At 38.7% G+C, this 21590-nt stretch overlaps 1 protein-coding gene across 1 annotated transcript in view; it reads left to right on the top strand.

The window, feature by feature from the left end:
- The window catches only part of PPCDC (phosphopantothenoylcysteine decarboxylase), a 53277-nt gene that overhangs the window by 23048 nt on the left and 8639 nt on the right, over window positions 1–21590 (top strand). The window lies entirely within an intron of this gene.

Raw genomic sequence — 21590 nt, 5'->3', positions numbered from 1 at the left:
TATTGTTGGGAAATACCTTGTTGTAAAAGAGTCTATAAGGCAGTGTTTTGTTCTTTACCCAATCAACTGCTTTTTTAAAAATCAATACAGTAGGATTTTACAGTTCACCTATATCTTTCCATTAATTATGAAATGGTAATGATATAGTCTGTCACTCAATATTGATTTTTGAAAGACTTCTTTTTCCCTGCTGCCTTCCTCAAAGTTTAGCAGTTAAATTAATGTACAATACTTTAAGTATTATTTTTTCTAAAGTTTATTATCTGACAAAATAGAACCACATGACTAAGTTTTTCTACCTACTCAAAATCCCTGCTCCACCAGAGCTGCCAACAGGAAGAAAAAGGGACTAGACACAGAACTCCACCCAATTTATCTCTTGTCTACATCAGCATGTAATGAAAGGAAGTGAGTGGGGTCCTGGGAATTGTAGTTTTTAGGGTAACAGATTCAAATTACACAATCTCCCCTGAGATCCTTTGGAAGACTAATCTTCCCTATGGATCTTGTAAACATAACCAACTTATAAATTACAATAATTTGGGGATAAAAGGGAAAAGAATAAAACCAATGATTGCTAGGCTCATTGATGAAAAACTAATTGGGGGAAGTCCCTTTTGACCTAAGAGTATACATACAAAATAAATGTGTTACAACCCCCCATAGTTAAATCAGTTATACTCCATGGTTCATTCTGGGTCTTCTGATGCAATGGAGGTTTCTTCAGGCATCTTCATGGTGCCTTCTTCAAACAATTCATCTTCTAGATTCAAAAGTTATTGAGTTCCTTTTCCTAAAATGTTTTTTTCTTAAAAGATTTTTTTAGTTTTATGAGAATTGTACAACCTCTATGACAGTTACAAAATTCCCCCTGAGGAGGGTGTTGAACAACACTCGGATCTATTCAGGAAACTACTGAAGCTTTCAATCTTGGCTGAAATGCTCCCTCTTGGGGGCCATTTAGGGGTACCATGCCCCTTAGGAAAACTTTATAAGACTATAACCCATCACGGGGTAACCAACCCCTTGGGTTTGCTCCCTCCTTTGTCATGGGACTGTAACAGCTCTAAAGGCATGCCTTTTATATGTCCCATCCATTGTACTGTGGAGGTGAACACTACAATATTGCTTCCTCCTTTGGCATGAGACTGTAACAGCTCTAAAAGGCATGTCTTTCATATGTCTCATCCATTTTAATGTGGAGGTGATGAATAGTGCTATAGCACTTCACTTCAGCTACTAAAATGGATCCTTACCTCTTGTTACAAACAACTCAAAAGTACTTTTATAATGGTATCTTCTCCAGTCCAGTAATATGGGGAGGTACAAAAAATGTAACAGCACATATAGCTAATTGTCAAATCACAGTAACTTAAAGTGACATAGTGTAATAGAACTTAACAAACAAAATAAAATCTTAAAACAAGTAATCAGCAAAACAATATATGTGACAGTATATAGGAACTGAATTCAAAGAGTCTTTTTTCCAATTCCAATACAGAGATTTCCATTAAACAATGGAATCTGAAAAGGCTTAAAAATCCACCTCCAGACTCTTTAAGGTTCCTTCCCCTCCCTAGGATCATTATCCATTTAGACTCCTTTTGTCACACCTCTGGGACCTCCCATAGTGAGGAAGAATTCCAAGCTGAACATAGTGTGGAGGAATCCCATATTGGATATTGTTGTATTGTATTATAGAGACTGGGCAGGCCAGAATGCAAAGGGTTGTAGGGAGATGAATCTCTCCCCTGGATCTCAGGCAAATTAATTGAAAGGACCAGTGCACCCAGGAATGGTAGGAAGAAAAAAACATCCTAAAACTGGGAGTTATTTGAAATAGGCAATGCACTGCTCTTTCATAGAGCAGGCCATGTTTGCAATTCTACTTCCTGTTTGGAAGAGTAACAGTCCTTCCCCTTCCCCCTAGGGGTAAAATGCCAGGGAGCAGCTTGCTTCCCCTGCCACGTGATCAGAGAGTTAAGAGGGATTGCCTAAGGGAAACACACCCAGGCTTCCAAGGCAAGCAGTTAGCAAGCACTTAAATGTTGGCAATGTAAGGGAAAGAGGGATTTTATACTTTCCAAGCCTCTGGAGAGCAGCTCCAAGCAGGAGCAGCAGGAGCAGGCGGCAGCTCCAAATAGAGTTGGGGAGGGGGGTAGGGTGGAAAAACCGTGGCAGGAGAAACATGATTTCTTTTTAAACTCATTTACTCAGAGAGAATTAAGGATTTCTGAATCCCACTTCTGGTTGCCATAAATGTAGGATTAAAATTAATGTACAATACTTTAAGTATTATTTTTTATAAAGTTTATTATATGACAAAATAAAACCAGGTGACTAAGTTTTTTCTACCTTCTTAAAATCTCTGCTCTACCAAAGCCACCGACAGGAAGGAAAAGGGACTAGACACGGAACTCCATCCAATTTATCTCCTGTCTACATCAGCACATAACAACAGGAAGTGAATAGGGTCCTGGAAATTGTAGTTTTTAAGGTAACAGATTCAAATTACACAAAGGATACCTTTGAATCGAGATTTTTTATAGATGGGAGAGTAGGCATTTAGGGTAGTGGTTGTTGATGCTTTCTTGATGCCTTTTTTCATTATTAATAAGGTCTGGTTTCTTTTTCTAAGCCTTTGGTGTCTTTTCCTCCTGAAAATATCTTGTATATTAGTCCCTTGGTGTCCTCAAAATTTTGTCACCTCTCACAGGGATCTCCTCTGTATCTATCTGGTCCTGGCCAGCTGGCTTGTCATTTCTAATTTGAGAATATCTACATCTGTTATGTTAGGGTCCTACTATAGTGGTTCCATTGTTCTTGTTGAAAAAAAAGTTTTTAAAAATTATTATTATTATTTTTTAAAATTTTAAACCCTTAACTTCTGTGCACTGACTTATAGGTGGAAGATTGGTAAGGGTAGGCAATGGGGGTCAAGTGACTTGCCCAGGGTCACACAGCTGGGAAGTGTCTGAGGCCGGATTTGAACCTAGGACCTCCTGTCTCTAGGCCTGGCTCTCAATCCACTGAGCTACCCAGCTGCCCCTTTAAAAATTATTTTTGAAAATCTTTAAAATTTGTCTTCTGGAGGTAATCCTTTTTCCATTTTCATCATTGAATACCTTTGGGGGTGACTTTGTTTAGTTGTCCATCTTGCTACTTTTTTCTTTAAAGCGATTTTACTTGCCACTATTTCTCTTCTTTATGAGCTGATACTGCTCATGATTATTAATAAGATTTTACAAACAAGTTTATATTTTAACCCGATGTTACATTTTGCAACTGTTCTCCTTTTTATAATAAGTTAGACATTTGCTTCATAAAATGCTTTTAAATTCCTATTTAAAAAAATACTAGCATCTTCTGAGTACTGCTCTGTGGCAGTGGAGCTTGGCATAAGACTGCTTCCAAAGAACTAAGAGGGAGTGTCCTACAGAAGACAATGGTGAGGTTCCTGGGGAGTTTGAGCTGGCTGCCACATGTAACCAAGGTAGAACACTGAAAAAAAAACATTAGTAAAAGATGTTGTCAAGGAATTATATGATAGAAAGAGAAGATATGTCAAGGATGAAGGATGAAAGGTAGACAGTCAGAGAGCTCCACTCTTCCCTTCCCAAAACTGAGGGAGACCTCCAGCACTTTGGGGGTAATCCATAATTGGGTGGGTGGATGGGGTGCATGGACATTCTCTCATGGGGGAGAATTGCACAGGGTGGACAAGCATGGATGAATTGTTATCTGTGAATATGAGAGGAAACATCTAGATTGATGAAATCACAGACCCTCTGAAGTGTTTGGGTCTTATGACCCAAAATTTTTCACCATATTACCACTCTGGCAGCTATTATCTTATATTTCTCCTTCTATTTTTGGCTCACCTCTTTGGAGAAATCTAACAAAATAACTTTCCTTCCTCTTTCCTCACTCACATCTGCAGTCTTGTTTCCAGTCTCATCATTCAACTAATATCTCCTCTCCAAAGTTCCTACAATCACTTAATTGCCAAATCCAATGACCTTTCCCCAATCCTCATCCTTCTTGGCTTTCTCTGTAGCCTTTGGCACTGTTGATCACCCTCTTCTGTGCCCTGTTCTCCAGGTTTTTGTGACTCTGCTGTCCCCTGACTCTCTCTACCTGTCTGACCACTCCTCAGTCTCCTCTAACAAATTATGCCATTACCCATGACTATCCCCTTATGCTTTGCCATATGTCCCCTTTTCTTTTTCTTCTACATTATCTCATTTGGTGATATCGTTAATTTCCGTAGGTTCAACTACCATTTTTATGCAGACAATCACCAGGTCTGTATATCTACCCCTAATTTTTCTTCTTTGTGCCAGTCTTGCATTACTAACTTATTTCTGAACATCTTGAATCTGATGTCCCATAGGCATCTTAAATAATTTGCCTAAAGCAGAACTTGTTAACTTTCCCTCTCAAACCCTCCCCTCTCTCTGACTTTCCCATTGCTGTTGAAGGTACTACCATCCTTGAAGTTACCCCAACCCAAAACCTGGGTATCATCCTTGGCTCCTCATTCTTATTCACCCTACATATCTATTTGTAACCAAATAATTTTGACCATCTCTTGTATGATTCCCCTTCTCTCCCCTTGTACAGGCTCCTCATTGCCTTTGACTTGGACTATTGTAATTACCTTCTAATTGGCCTTCCCATCTCTCCTACTCCAGTCTGTCTTTCATTCAGCTGCCAAGGTGATCTTCCTAAAGGACAGATCTGATCAGGTTTGCTCTTTGTTCATTAAACTCCAGGGGCTGGTTCTTTTGCTTTGCAGAGATTAAAATTAATATATAAGAACTAAATATTTTATTTTATAAAGTTTTATTAATAATAAACTAACATAAAAAACTAGAGTGAAAAGGTGCTAAACTAACCCAGCCCACTCTCAAGAGCAAAAAAGGAAGAGGGAGGAGCTACAGAACTCATAAAACAATAACGTGACCACACAAATGTGGAGGTGCAGGAGAGATTAAAGGGAATTTTGGGAAATACTAAGGGATTTCTGGGGGATGAAGTCCAAGGTTCAAAATCTCCATTTATACAACTTCCAGGATCCAATATAGAATCCTCCCTGACATTAAGAGTACTTTCTAGCCTGAATGACTTCTTTTGACTTCCCAGTTGTCTTCTTTTACTTCCCTCTGAGTACTCACTGGTACTCACACACTCCATCTTCTGATTCTGCATTTACTTTGCACTGGTTAGAAGATACTCCTTCCTTACCTCTGGCTCCCAGATTCTTTGGCTTCCTTTGAGATTCAACTCAGATCTTACCATCTGCAGGAGATCTGCTCTTTTCGCCTTCCCTTCCTCTCAGTCTCCTCTCTCAGATATGACTTTCTATTATACTGGACCTCTTGTAAGTTCATAGTTATTTGAACATTTGTCCCCTATTAGAATGTAAATTTCCTGAGAGAAGAGACTGTTTTTTTGCCTTTCTTTGCTAGTGCTTGGCACCTAGTAAGGTATAAATGCCTGGTGTCTGCCTGACATTTCAATATACAAAGTACAAAATATGAAACTATAAATGTTTGTTTCATAGTTTGTTTTTAAAAAGGATGTATCAAAACTGGCCTGTTTGTATCCCCTTCTGAACAACTGGGTTTTTTTTTTTAGTATATTAAAAAAAATACTTTATTGATGCCCTTTTCTCTTCTCTCCTTCCTTTCCACTCTCCATCACTCCTTTCCTTCCTTCCTTCCTTCCTTCCTTCCTTCCTTCCTTCCTTCCTTCCTTCCTTCCTTCCTTCCTTCCTTCCTTCCCTTCAGGATTTATTATAGACTAATTCAGCCTCCAACCCCAATAAGGAGTACCTCCTTATAACAAATAAGTATAGTCAATAAAAAAAATTTATGTCCCATTCTACACCTATAATGCGACTCTTCACCAGAAGTTGGGAAACATGTTTCATCTTTAGTTTTCTGAAGACGTAATTGGTCACTGCATTGATCAGAGTTCTGAAGCCTTTCAGAATTATTTTCTTTCACATTATTATAGTCATCATATAAATTGTCCTATGTTTCTGCTCATTTCATAACACACTAGTTTGTCTTCCTAAATTTCTTGATTTCTTCATATTCATCTTGTATTTTAGTACAGTAATATTCCTGTACATTTAGCATAGAGATAACTTAGAGTATGAAAAGAACAGTGACCTCAAAACCATTAAATCTTTGGTTTAAGTTTGACTTCTGACACATACTAGTTGTGTGATCTTAGGCAAATCACTTAATAAGTTATATAGTAGGTGCCAATTTTCCCTCAGTAGCTGGTATTTCCTCACCTGGGAATTCTTTTTACTAATAAACTACAGTTCCAATTCCTATTCTTATCCCCACATTCATACACCACAATTTGTTCAGCTACTTTTGTTTAGTTAAGAATTTTCTTCCTCTCCCAATTGACAAATGGCCAAAAGATATGAATAGGCAGTTTTCAGATGAAGAAATCAAAGCTATCAATAATCATATGAAAAAATGTTCCAAGTCCCTTGACTAGAGAAATGAAAATTAAAACAACTCTGAGGTACTACCACACACCCATCAGATTGGCCAATATAATAGTAAAGGAAAATGATAAATGTTGGAGGAAATGTGGCAAAATTGGGACACTAATACATTGTTGGTGGAGCTCTGAACTGATCCAACCATTCTGGAAACAATTTGGAATTATTCCCAAAGGGCTATAAAACAAAGCATACCCTTTGATCCAGTAGTACCATTACTAGGTCTATATCCCAAAGAGATTTTAAAAAATGGAAAGGACCTGCTCATATAAAAATATTTATAACTGTTCTTTTTGTGGTGGCAAAGAATTAGAAATTGAAAGAATGTCCATCAATTGGGGAATGACTGAACAAATTGTAGTATATGATGGTGATGGAATACTATTGTGCTGTAAGGAATGATGAATAGGATGATTTCAGAAAGAGCTCAAAAGATCTTCCTGCATTGATGCAGAGTGAAATAAGCAGAACCAGGAAAACATTGTATACAGTAATAATATTGTGGAAAGATCAACTGTGATAGACTTAGCAATTGTTGGCAATATAGGCAGTTCCGAGGGACTTATGACAAAGAATGCTTTCTACCTTGAGAGAAAGACCTGTTGGAATCAGAATGCAGATGAAAGCATATCATTTTTCAGTTGTTTATTAGGGTTTATATTTTGTGGTTTTGGTTTTATAAGATTACTCACAAAAATGAACAGTATGGAAATATGTTTTGCAGATAATACATGTATAACTCAGATCGAATCACCTGCCTGTACCTGGAAAGGAAAGGAGGGATGGAGAGATGGAGAGATGGAGAGATGGAGATAAGGAGATAAGTTAGATCATATAATTTAGGAAAACTTGTATGAAAATTTGTTATTACATATAATTGGTAAAAAAAAATAAGAAATATAGTAAGTAACATAAAAAAGGAATTCTCTCCCTCATCATAGTTGCGAAAAGTATTTCCTTCCCTTCTCTTCTAATTTGTTTATTATAGTGATGTTACAATTAGTGCCAAGAGGCCCATAATTAAAAGCTAAAATTATGTAAAGTGTGGCAATTGGTTCTAGTTCATTGGAAATATTCAATGTGAATTTGAATAATGTGGACCCCTCACAGGATTCATTATTTGCTCTAATGGGACCTTATGTAGTTAATAAGCCTTGTATCTCTTTGGAATTTATTGCCATAAATGGCAAAGACATTGGCTGAAGTGTAATTTTTGCCAAACTTTCTAGTTTCCTTAGCATTTTTGTTAAATAGGATGTCTTCAACCTACTAGTTGGTATCCTTGGGTTTATTGAATGCTATGGTGCTATGTTTGCTTCTGGATATTGTTTACTTCCAGTTTTTCTTGTTTATAGCTTGTTTGTATATTTTGTTGTTTAGTCGTTTCAATCATGTCTGACTGATTTCATTTGGGGTTTTTTTGGCTAAGACACTGGAGTGGTTTGCAATTTCCTTCACTGGCTTATTTTATAGAAGAGGAAACTGAGGTTAAACAGGTTAAGCAACTTATTCAGGTCCTACAACTAGTAAGTGTCTAAGGTCAAATTTGAACTCAAGACTTTCTGACTCCAGGCCTGCTACTCTAGCCATTGTGCCACCTAATTGTCCCTGTTTGTACATAGTTGTCTTTATATTGTCTTCCCTATTAGACTATGAGCTTCTTGAGAGCAGTAACTGGTTTTTTTTTTGCCTTTCTTTGTATCATCAGCATTTAGCATGGTGCTTTGGCACATTTTAAGGACCTAATAAATGTTTATTGACCGAGTGATTAAGTTTTTTGTTTTTCTGATGGGTTCTAAACAGTTTGATCTATTTTCTAAACTTGGCATTATGGAAAATTAATATTGAATTGGGAATTTTTTTTTTTTTTAGAAATATATCCCCCCTCCCCCATTAACTCCCAAGAACAGGTTGATTTTAACACCACAAAATAGTGTCTCCCCCTGCTATGAAAGTGGGTTGAGTCCAGCCAGGTTAAAGGCATATCACTAGGATGGCTTTTCTTGAAGGTAAGGTGGAGACCTGCTTCTTGTTTATTTGTAAACAAGAACTTGATTAGGTAATAAAACACATCCCTAGGTACCGCCATTTTGAGACTGCAGTGACTGCCACATGGCCAGGAGGAAGAGGGTCTCTTGGGTTCTTGGAGACCAACCTCTTCCTGTAATTGAGGTCTGAGTTCATTTCCTGTGTAATTGTTCTCCAATTAGATATCTCAGGGAGGGACTGAGTGATGATGTCAGAAAATATATATGTATAAACTTGCACAAGAGGAAGTAAACCTTACCCAGTTCTTCTGCTTGACTACTCAGTTTCTCTTCCCCAATCTTCTGGCCAGGCTGTCCCTCTCTCTTCTCCAAGACTAGCTGCTCAGTTGCTTGCATTTAAGCCACTACTCTCTCTGTCCTGGTCTATCTGCCTGGCTACTCAAGGTCGTATCTCTCCTTTTGGGTCCTGCTCAAGTTTTTGGGCATCTTTTCAGTGTGGCTTGTTAGAAATCTTGAGTGGTCATTAATAAATTAATATTTTCAAACTAAAAATATAGCCTTCAGAGAATTTCGTTTGTTACATCTTGTAATTATTTCTCTTTCTTTTTTTTAACTTCTTACCCAGATGTTCTCTACCACATCTTATTTCCAGGCCCTCTTATTCACATGTAAAGAACTTCTTAGGATACAATGGCTCTCCTCTGCCCCTTTTATTCATTTTGTTCTTTTGTTAATGACCATATTCTCATTAATTTTCCAAGCCTCAGTGATACTTTTGATGTCAAATTTGATTACTAGTGTTACGGTCTCAAATTTACTCCGTTTATTACTTCTACTTAAATATTTTATTTTTATTTTATTTTTAGTTCCAAATTCTGTCCTCCCCCTCCTCCTTTTCTACTCATTGAGAAGGCAAGAAAAATAAAATCCATTACAAATATGTATAGTCATACAAAACAAATTTCCTTATTAGCCATGTTCCAAAAATAAAATAAAAGGCAAGAAAAAGAAAGAAGGAAATATATTTTAATCTATATCTGAGTCCTCTATCTGGTGGTGGATAGCATGTTTCATCAGGAGTCTTTTGGAATTGTGTTGATCAGAGTTACGAAGTCTTTCAGAGTTGATTGTCTTTTCATTAATTGCTGTTAGTGTATATAAATTGCTCTCTTATTTATGCATACTTCACTTTGTATCAGTTCAGATAAGTTTTCCCAGGTTTTTCTGAACCACTTCTTATAGCTATACTATTTAATCCCATTTATATACTATAACTCATTCAACCATTCCCCAATTTATGCCACCACAAAAGGAGCTACTATGGGTCATTTTCCCCTTTCTTTGTTCTCTTTAGGTATAGACCTTCTAACTATAACACTGGGTCAAAGATTATGAACAGTTAATTAATAACTTTTGGGGCATGGTTCCAAATTGCTTTCCACAATGGTTAGACTAGTTCACAGTTCTCCTAATAGTACATTAATGTACTATTTGTTATTTTCCTTTTTTATCTTCTTGGCCAATCCAGTGGATTATTATCCACACATAGGGCATCTGGACATAGATAACAGAGGCCATTTTTTTTTAAGTCGACTCTCTTGATTTCTTTCATAGATTACTGTCATCTCCTCTGTTCTTCTTGTCTTCTACCTGCTACTCTCTGTGGGAACAGGCTTGACTTACCTCGGTGGGCATTTTTCTCCCTTCCCTTTCCTCCCCTTTCCAGCTTAAAAATCCTCTTAGTCAAATTGAAGCAGTTCCAAGTGAAGTATTTTCACTGGTCCTTGTTGGGCACGCAGCATATCCAGCCAAGAGTCTGTCATGTCTTTGCCTTAAGCTGTGATCCAGAAATTGAAATCCCATTTTCTAGTACCATCTTCTTGGCTAAAACCTTTACCTTCTCTTCTGCATTTCATTTTCCAACTTCACTTCTCTTACAAGTTTCATATCATTAGTCAGAGAAGCAATGGCAACATCACCTGTACCACCAAAATCTTCAGTTTCTGGCATAGTACATGAAATCCGTAGCAATCTTTTGAGGTTTCCTTTAATGATAACATTTGTTCCTACATGAATCACCATGAGTGGGTTGTTGTTATCAGGTTTGGCAACTCTAAGAGAGCCTTTCAGTTACATCTTGGATACATGCTGTAGCTACATATCAGATCTCTCAATTTTTTTGTCAGATTGACAAATAGTCCCCTCTATGCCCCTCACCAGGGAGTCACTAACAACTCTGCTAGACTCTTCTTCTGACCATTACTGTACCATCTCTCACCAAGAGACATCTATGGCTTGACATCATCATCCCTCAGAGCACAAGAAACTCCGTCTTCCTGATATTATCCATCCCTTCTTTACAGGAAGCCCTTCATACCATACCATACCTAACTTCAGATGTTCATTGGTCCTTCTTTGTGTCCTGTCCTGCTACTCTCTGACCTCCTAATTTGTATCTGCCCATTGGAGTCCTTTCTTTTTTGTGGCCTCCTTGAAAACCTTTCACGTCTCATTTTACCTGACCACTTGAAGAACAGAGATTGTTCCTTTAGTTTCTGCCTTGGTACCTGGCATGAATGTAAATGTGCTCAGTAGTGGCAGAAACAGAAATCTGTACTTGTTGTAGGTCATTGCAAGATTCACTTTCCCTCCCTACTTCCTCGAAGCCAGATTTGGAGTTTTTGCTTGTCCTGGCTAACTCATAGTGACTGGAGGCCCTGTCTGCTCCGCTGCCTTAAATTGGCAGGTAGTATATCTCTGCTGGGCCATAATGAAATATATAAAGCAGGATCCAGAAGCATAAACCAGCCTGCCTATCAGGTCTCATCATTTTATGTTTCCATGCCTCTCATCTCTAAATCTTTCCTGGTTCTTCTTGACTTCATGGCTTTCTTTTCCTGCTTGGTGAGGGGAGAGAGTTAGTGCCCATTTACCTAGGACAGGATTCTCACCTCTCCTTTAATAAGGCAAGGCAGAGTTACCCTTAATTATGAATTAGAGTTCTAGACTCTCAGATAAAACCCAACTAATGACTTATAGCTAGGGCTAACCCATTTCAGCAAATACCAAGGGATCAAATCTTGGATTAAACTGTTGAGCAAGATACTGGGGCTTAGGCATTTTTGAGCAAGATTTATTCTTGAATAATCTATGTCTGGTGACAGGTAGTTCAGTAGATAGAGCACCAGGCTTAGAAATGAGAGGTCCTGGGTTCAAATTTGATCTCAGGCACTTCTTAGCAGTGTGAACCTGGGCAAGTCACTTAATCCCAATTGCTTAGCCTTTACTGCACTTCTACCTTGAAATGGATACTTAGTATTGATTCTAGGACAGAAAGCAAGGGTTTACAAATTAGTAATAAGCCCTGTCTGAATTAACAGAGGTTCTTGGTGAGCTCCTCCTGGCTATGGCAGTATTCTTGTGGCTGGGAAGATAGATGGAGCTCTAGAGGCAGAGAAGTCAGGAAAGGGATTTTTATAAAAGGTATCTCCAGTTATTCCTACAGGGCACAAGAGAAAAACACTTAGAGAATAGAAAAGGGTTGTGCTAAGAACAGCTGTGCAGAGTGCCCTTAGAGGGAGGAAGAGAGAGAAGCAGCACTGGCTGCATAGGCTTGGTTTTGATTTTTGCTTTTTCTAGGTTAAGATGCCACCTGCTTGACACTGTGAACTTGTCCCTGAAGGTGGCAGGAATCTTGAAGACTTCAGCTGGTAGCCAGGCTCTGGTAACAACCTAATACCAGAGTCTCCTGTTCCATTCACATTTCTTCTTTAGTTTATCCAGGAACAGCGCTGTCTGTGGTCTTTGCAATAATACCTCAGGTCATGCCAAGGAGCTATCTCTGCAGGAACACTAGACCCTAATGCCTGGCCCCATGGCCAGTTGTAATCTGCATACCTCTTATTCTTCTCTTTCTTTTCTTGCTATCATGCCCATTGCCCAGAGAAATCCAGATTAGTGAGGTCAGGCCCAGTAAACTCACTTTTAGACCGTTTGCCTGGTTATATGATATCTTGGCTGAATAAGCTATCTAGGCCTGGTCCAGTGGTTAGAGCACTAGACTTGGTTTAGGAAGACTGAGTTAAAATCCTTACTTACCAGCTGTGTGACCCTGGACAAGTCACTTATCCACTGTGCCTCATTTTCTTCTTCTGTAAAAAGAGCATAATAATAGTATCCACCTCCCAAGTTTCTTGTGAGACTCAAATAAGGTAATATTTGTAAAGTGCTTAGCAAACTTTAAAGTACCAAGTAAATACTGATAATGATCATTTAAATTTCTGTGTTTTCTTGGATTTTGGAGGGAGTAGAGGAGAGTAAGCAGCTGCATCATATTTGAGGTTACTGAAAAATATTGTCTTAGATTGGCCTACTTCCTACTTTTAGATTAAGGGTTCTTAACCTGTGTCCATTCATAAAGCTTTGTTTTTAAATTATACTTTTTTATATGAACTTGTTTTTAAAAACTATTTTTGATAACTATGTTTTAGCATTATTGGTTTTTTTAAATAACCCTAAGTATTTTATTTTATGCCTTTACAAATGTTCTTCTGAGAATGGGTTCATAGGCTTTACCAGACTTCACCAACAGGTTAAGAACCTCTGCTCACATTGCCTGGCACCTAATAAGAGCTTAATAAATGCTTTATCTATCAATCTTGATCTTTATTTCTCCCGGGGACATATCTAGAGGTGAGTGGGAGGGGTGCTCTATCAGGCACAGCCCTAGTAGTGAAGATTAGTAATCATAGAATGTTAGAGGGAAGAAATTTCCTGTAAAACTTAGGGTTACAAAGGAAAACAGTTATGTTAAAGATGATTCAGTTCAGACTCAATCATTTAGCCAAACACTGCCCTAATGGGAAAAGACAACACACAAAAACAACCTGAAATACCTGAGGGGTAGGCATTGGAGCTGAGGAGAAAGTACCTGGGCACAGAGAATAGGACAGAAAGTTCTAGAGAAGTCCAGAAGCAGTGTAGCTGGTAGGAAATGAGGAGAGGATTGGGCTGAGACCCCTCTTTAAATGGCTGTCAAGAGTATATAATTATAGAGACACATGGGACTGAGGAGATTTGAATACTAGGCCGATTCAGTGGGATAATGAGATTATGCAATGATGAGTTTCCTGGATGTTTTATGACAGTTCTTTGGTCTAAGAGAGTCCCTTTTTAGAGGACATAGGGTTCTCCAGATGATACTTGGTTTCTGTGACTGAGCTCTCAGCACTATGCTTCCTCAGCATAAGTGAGACTACTGACAGGTTAAATCCTTGTATTTCATTTATATCTAAAGGAAGGCCTATAGGCTAGCCAGAGGTATGGGGGACCCTAACATACAACTCGTACACACACTAACATAAAATACAACCCATATAAGGGCAGTGCTGAATTGGGGAGCACAGAGACTCGGGTCCATTCAGCCAGAAAGATATGTTCCTAGGTGCCCTTCCAAGAATGGGATACTTCTACCCTGACTTTGGTGGCCAATTGATGTGGGCCACTTTGCATATCAAGGTTTGGGGCACATAGGATTTGGGGGGTATTCAGGTATAAGGAGAAAAGCAAGCTAACTCTGAGAAAGATTATTTTTGAACAAAAGCTGCACTAACCTTAGAAATATTATTATCATTATTCTAAGCTATAGCCTCCCTTAAGATGAGACTGTATTATGGTCTTGGGACTACCAGACCTAATCTTAGGGAAAGGAAGTCATGAGGGAGAGGTTGAGAGGAGTCCAAAAGTAGAAAGCTATTTTATAAGGGAGGTAAGGAAAACCCAGGAAACTTAAGTAACTTCTTTTAAGTCTCTTATGGGGAAAACAGGGGGAGTTAACTTAAATATTTATCTGGGTTCAGAAAGGTGAGTAGGAGACAGGAATGGACAATAGTCTGGGACCAAATAAGTTAAGGAAACTGGGTTTAGTTGTTTGGAAATGGCAGTTGACAGGAGTGACAGTTGGGCCTTAACTGTCACCCTCCTCCACCTAGACAGGAAGTCTGTGAAACCAGCAAGTAAATGACAAGAAGGCTTATAAACAAGTTTAATTTAAGGAAACTATAGTCTAAAGAAGGGAGAAGGGGTTTCTATTCTACCAGTCTATGGGCAAGCCTCAGGGACAGGGAATGGACTTATCTACACTAAGCAAAAACTGTAGCAGGGCAGGGCACAGTGGAGATCAGGAATGAAAGTAGAATATCCTCACTGCAGAGTCCTGTCACAAACCAGCGATGGTACAGCTTTCCCAGGTCTTCATCCAGTACTCCTTCAATTGGGTAAGTCAGGGAGCTAAATCAACCTGAGCTGACCAACATCTCAGGTTAGATTTTATAGTCTCTACCTAACCTCCCACAGGCAAATGGCTTTCCTCCTTCCAGATATCAGGATATCAGGATACAAACTCCACTTCCTCTGAGGTCTCCCAGGGGTCAGTTACAACTTGTCCCCAACCACCATGGAGTCTGTCCCAGAGAGAGAAGCCACACTTCCTGCTTCCCCATTCCATTTAGAATCCTTCAGCCCTGCCTGCTAAGTCTCCTAAATACTCATTTATTAATCTTTCTCACAACAAGTCATACACTGAGATCATAGGATTCAGGGCTCAGAAGAATCTCACCAGTTAGCTAGGCAATCTTCTTTATGTTAAAGATGAGGAAACGGAGGCACACAGAAGCTGAGTGACTTGTTCCAGGTCTCACAGTTGTCTCTGTACACAGAGTGAGGATTGAAGTATACGTCTTCTGATTCCAGGTTCTGTGTGACTTCTTCCTGTCTTTCAGATCTTTGAGGGGAATGCAAGATTCAGATTGGGGAGAGGAAAGCTTATGTTGGGATTCCTAAATCAGAAAGCTTTTAGGGATGTGACATTATGATTGGGAATGTGTGGGGAATTTCCTGGGTGAACCATCTACCCTCCTTCCAGAGTATATATGTCCCTAACGTGTCATGAACCTGGCAGGTCATGCACTGGGGGCATCCCCAATTCTTTACAGCTGGATTTTTTTAGTTCCATGTGGCTGCCCAAACTCTCTCCTTGCTACTCTCTTGCTCCAAAGTCAAGGGAGTATTTCCTTTTCAACATAAGCTTCCATTTCTTATGGAAACAGTGAATACTCTAATGCATCAGATCATTCTTCTCAAGTTTCGCTTCTGTGGTTTTCAGGACTTGTTCTTCTTTGCTTTGTATCTTGCAGTGATCCCAGTTAAAAGCTACTTTTGCCTCTATTTTTTTTTTTTGGTCAACATATTTTTTGCTTCATTCAGAACTCAGAGCACATGGAGAGGTTCAATGTCTGGTGGAAGGTGGAAGTCAAAAGTTCAGACTTTGGGGTGCAGGTGCATCCCATTCAGTTCATTCTCTAAACTTATATCCAATGTTCATGAGAAGCAAATATGGATATATCATCCCAGACTTAATTTCTATTTACTCTCCTGGAGTCTCAAGGGTCTTTCATTTCTCAAGCTGTGATCACCGACTCTTGCTTAGCAGAGTGAGAGTGATTAGGCCCAGAAACTGATGTCATGAAAGATTTTCTCAGAAAAGAAAGTAAAAAATGTTTTTAAAATTTAGTCTGCTCTCGTAAATGTAGGAGCTATGGATGGAAGGATAACAAATTCTCCAAGAACTCCAATAGCTCATATGAAACGATGCCATTAAAAAAAGATAGTTGCGCATTGTAATCTGGGAGATTACAGACATAGTACAACCTGGAATTCTCCATCTGTAAAAAAACCTATCGTCAGAAGCAGGGCTTCTTAGCCTTTTTTTGGTGCCATAGGTCCCTTTGGCTGGGTCCATTGACCCTTTCTTAGAATAATGCTTTTAAATAATTAAAGAGAATACCAAATTTCAATTAGAGGTTAGTGAAAACAGATGTAATTTTTTTCCCATTCAAATTCATGGACCCCCTGAAATTTATATATGAGTCTCTGGATTACAAGTTAAGAATACCTGGCCTAATGGAACTGAATCACCTTTCTTCAGAAAATCTACGATATTCTTATAAGTGCTTTCTTTAATGTTGCATAGCCCAACCCCTCCACACTTTAGTAGAGTTGAGCCATTGTGGCTAAAAAAATTAATCAACTCTTTAGAGAATTTAATTCATAATGTTTAATGAAGCTCTAAGCCCATTGCCAGGGCTGTGCTCAAAGCTTTCTGCTTGATAGATTCTGGTAGAATGAAGCCTTATGAATCCCTAGTCCGATGAGACATCAGAACAAGATTTTAGTGGCAGAATCCAAACTACACATAAATGCTAGTTCTGTATTCCAATGGCTTTGCACATTGTTCTGTTAGATGTGAGTGTTGTTAAGAAAAAAACAAACAAACACCTAGAAGTCATCCCCAAAGAAGGTAGGGCCCAATTGGAACTGATTTTGATTACATTGGATAGAGTCCATTTGATTTAATATTTAGTTTTAATTATAGAACATTTTTATAGAAATGTGGTTTTGAATGAAGCTTTCAATTTCATAAAAGTACATTTCCAGTGCCCCCCTCTAATTCTCTATCATGGCCCTATCCTATTAAGCTGTGAAGGCTGGACCACTGCCTGCAGCATAGACTCTGGCCTACAAAGCTGGGAGGCCTGGGGAGGAACACGTTTAAGGATTAGCCTAGATCAGTCAGGAAAAGCACACTGACCATCAATTGACCATCAGTTGGCCACCAGATTAGGAGCTTTTTGGACACAGGAACTCAAGAAATTACTGCTATTTGGATCCCAGGCTAGTAGAGTGAGAAGAGCTAAGTCTATCCTGTCCCTTGGCTTCTCTGAGCCTCCATTTCCTCATTTGTAAAATGGAAATTCCATTTAATTCTACGTCATTTAGCAAGAGTCTTTTAATGTACCAGGCACCATGCTGGGCACTGGGGATACCAAGAGAAAAGTGGAGAAAAGGCTTGCCCAAAAGGAGTCTGCTTTCTGGGGGAAGGTAGTAGAGACACCACATTTACACAAATAAGTCAGTATAAAATATGGAGAAAATAAAAGTAATTGTGAAAGGTGGGACATGATGGAGGAGTTCTAGCCCTGACACATGAATATATAGATGTTTAAACATTACATCCTCCAACCTTTTTCACACTTAATTTACATAGCAAACCTTTCTTTATTGGATAGTGAGAAGGCAAACTTCAGTCTTCCAGGTCTGATTGTCATCATGGTGTCACAGACACTGAATTAGTGTCGCTTATCCAGGAGGTGGCCTGGCATAGTGGGTAGAGAGCCAGCCTTTAAATTAGTGGAATTCTGATAAATGCCAGTAGTGTGACTGGGGGCCAGTCATTTAACTGCCCAGAGTCTCAGGCAACTTTCTGGGACTACATGTAAGGTCCAGAAGAGCTGTTACTCTGGACTCACAAAGTGAATTTCCCTGCTGAGAGTACCCTGCAAAATGAACTGGTGATTCTGTAAGAAAAGAAATAGAAGACAACTGTATACATGTATGGTTTTAATGCCTGGAAACCACAGGAGATTTGGCACAACACTTTGGCCCCACATTACCATTGATCTGCTAACCATTTCTTCCAGGGTGTCTCATCAGCATGTCAAACTTGGCATGGCCACTTGGTTTTTTTAAATCTTTAAACCTGCTTCCATTCCAAATATTTCTGTTTTGGTTGAGAATAATCACTTGAGTTCCAAACCTTTGGAACATTCTCACTTCTTACTGCCACCTCCACCCCACCCAGAAATACATAAGCTTTTCAGCAGGCCAGACCAGACAGCATACTGGCTATATGTGAAGATCTGGCTCTTTCAGCACCTGTAAGCTATCACCTCTTTGCAAAGGAATGGGGGTATCATGAGCATTCTGAAGTTACTGTTGGTCCTTGCATTAATCAGAGTTCTGAAGTCTTTCCAAATTGCTTTCCTTTACATCACTATAGTCATTGTGTAAATTGTTCTCCTGGTTCTGCACATTTCATTCTGCATCACTCATATTGTCCTTTCTTGAGGCATAATGATATCCTATTACATTTATATATCATAATTTGTTCAGCCATTCCCAAGTTGATGGGCAAGCACTTTGTTTCCAGTTCTTTGCTACAATGCATAATGGAGATGTAAATATTTTTGTACTTGTGGATCTTGTTTTTCTGTCTTTTATCTTTATGATGTATATGCTTAGTTGTAGTATTGTGGAGTCACATTTAGTGGATTTTGTTTTAAATGGTCAGATCATCCTAATTCTAATTCTCCTTCATATTGCATTGATTTTTCTTATGTAAAAGCTTTTAAATTTTCTAAATGTGAATTTTGTTCAATGTAGTAAAAATATGAGTTTTGTAGTTCATCTCTATTCCATATTTTGTTAAGAATTCTCCATCCCTGGTTATGAAAAATATCTCCTTCCCCTCTTTGCTAATTTGTTTATGATATGACCTCTTATATTTAGATCATATATCAATTTGGAGCTTATTGTGGTATGTGATATGAAATATTGGTCTAAACCAGTTTTCTACCAGACTGCTTTCCACTTTTCCTAGCAGTTTTTATCCTATAGGAAGCCCTTCCTAAGTAGTTCAGGTCCTTGTGTATATCATATATAATACTATATTCAATTGCAATGGATCTTGCTAACCTATTAATTAACTTCCCATTTTTTAAAACCAGTACTAGTTTTGATGATTACTGCTTTTCGATATGGTTTGAGGTCTAGTATTGCCAGTTTTTTCTTTGTTTCTACTTTTTATCCTTATTTTCCTTGAGATTCTTGAATGTTTGTCTCTCCAGAGAATTGTTAAAAATTATTTCCTCCAATTCTATAAATTGAACTCTTGGTTATTTAGTATGACACTGAATGAGTGGGACAGGGTCACAAACAGTGGACCTCACCACTGTAATAAGTTCACAAATTCAGAGTTGAGAAGCCAAAGTATAAGACGGCAGTTTATTTTTTCATTAAAGAGGACACTCTCAACTTTGGATGCTTAAGGAATGTCAAAGTATTGAATTTAAAGACCCTATTTATAGGGCAGTGATGAGGACCCTTTAAAGATGGAGTGCCACGCCCCTCCCCCACCACTGAGTGCCAGGCACACCCTTTCCCACTCTTTACTCCACACAAGGGAGGGAGAAAACCTTGGACTGCTAGGTGGAGGGGCTGGTGAAGGAGTTGGCCAAACATAGCTGGCACCTTCTTTTTCACTGGCCCACTTTTTATTATTTAATAACTATAATTGAAGATACAATCTCTAGAGAATTTTAATCATTAACACTTGGAAACTTGCTTTGCTGATAATAGATTAGTCCTTCACAGTTGGTAATTGTACAATAGTTCTGTTACTGTCTACATTATTCTCCTGGTCCTGCTTGTTTCACTTTACATCACTTCATATAATCCTTTCTAGGTTTTTCTGAACTTATCCTGTTTATCATTTTTTATGACACAATAGCATTCCATTACAGCTATATACCACAACTTGTTTATCCATTCCCCCCAATTATATCTTGAATTAGATGTCCTGAACCCATCTTAAATCCAGCATGTCCAAAACTGAATTTATCTTTCCCCTAAAACCTTTCCCTCTTCCTTACTTCCCTATTACTCTTGAAGTCACCTCCATTCTCCCAGTCACCTAAATTCTCAATTGAGGTGCCCTCTTTGATTCCTTACTCACTCAGTCTGCATATCCAATTAGTTAGTTCGGTTTGATTCTGCCTTATTAATATCTGCCATATACATCTTATTTTCTTCTCTGATGCTGCTATCACCCTGGTACAAACTCCTTATAATCTCACACCTGGACTATTCTAAGTTGCTCTTCCTGCTTCAAGTCTCTCCCAAGTCCACTTTATTCTCCATCCAGCTGCCAAAGTGATCCTCTTAAAGCCTAGGTCTGACCATGTTGCCTACTTACTTCACTTTAGTAGCTTACATTTACCCCAAGGATCAAATGTAAAATCCTCAGTTTGGCTTTTAAAATCCTTCAAAACCTGACCCCTTCCTTCCTTTCCAATCTTCTTACATATCTTTTTATTTTTATTTTTTAAAACCCTTACCTTTTGTCTTGGAGTCAATACTACATATTAGCTCCAAGGTAGAAGAGCAGTAAGGGCTAGGCAGTGGGGGTCAAGTGACTTGCCCAGGGTCACACAGCTAGGAAGTAGCTGAACCAAAGACCTTCTAGCTAGGCCTGGCTCTCAATCCACTGAGCTACCCAGCTGCCCCTTACCTATCTTTTAACTCTTCTCCAGTACACTGCAATCCATTGACACTGGCTTCCTTGCTGTTCCTCACACAAAACAATACGTCTCTGGACCATATTATTACTAACTTGCCCCTATGCTTGTAGTCTTCTCTCTCCTTATCTCTAGCTCATAGCCTCCCTGGCTTCCTTCAGACCCCAGCCAGAACCCCTCCTTCTTCAAGAAGCCTTTCCTGATCCTCCTTAATGCTAGTCCCTTTCTTCTGAGCTTAATAACCTCAATATATCTTGTAATAACTGTGTGTTATCTCCTCCTTGGAGTCTCAAGGATACTTTGAGTTCCTTGGCAATAGGATATTTTTTGCCTTTCTTGGATTTGCCAGCACTTAGCACAGTACCTGGCACATAGTGAGTGCTTTAAGTTTTGTGTTTATATTCTCATAAATCCTGACTGTGTCTTTGTAGGTATTCTCCATTGTCCTTTCCATATACATTATTATAGTCATTGTGTATATTATATCACTTTATATCAATTCATTTAAGTGTTCCCATGCTTCCCTATGTTCTTCATAGTCATCATTTCAACATAGTAATATTCCATCACATTTGTATACTTCATTTCATTTAGCCATTTCCTGTTTACAGACAGCTACCTTGTTTCCAAGTTCTTTATTTACTGCTACAAAAAGTGCTGCTTTAAGTGTTTTGGTATCTATAGAAATCTTTCTTTGACCTCCTCTGGCCAGATGCCTAGCAGTGGGGATTACTAGGTCAAAGAGTATGGGCATTACAGCCACTTTCTTGGCATAAATTTAATTCGTCCCCAGAATGTTTGGACCGATTCACAGCCAACAGCAGTGTATTAGTGTGCCTATCCTACCGTAACTCTTCTGCAGCATTGACTATTCCTGTCTTC

This window comes from Gracilinanus agilis, chromosome 2 (assembly GCF_016433145.1).
Source record: "Gracilinanus agilis isolate LMUSP501 chromosome 2, AgileGrace, whole genome shotgun sequence".
Taxonomy (NCBI): Eukaryota; Metazoa; Chordata; class Mammalia; order Didelphimorphia; family Didelphidae; genus Gracilinanus; species Gracilinanus agilis.
The sequence above is the reverse complement of the archived record's forward strand: the minus strand, read 5'-3'. Positions and strand labels throughout refer to the sequence as shown.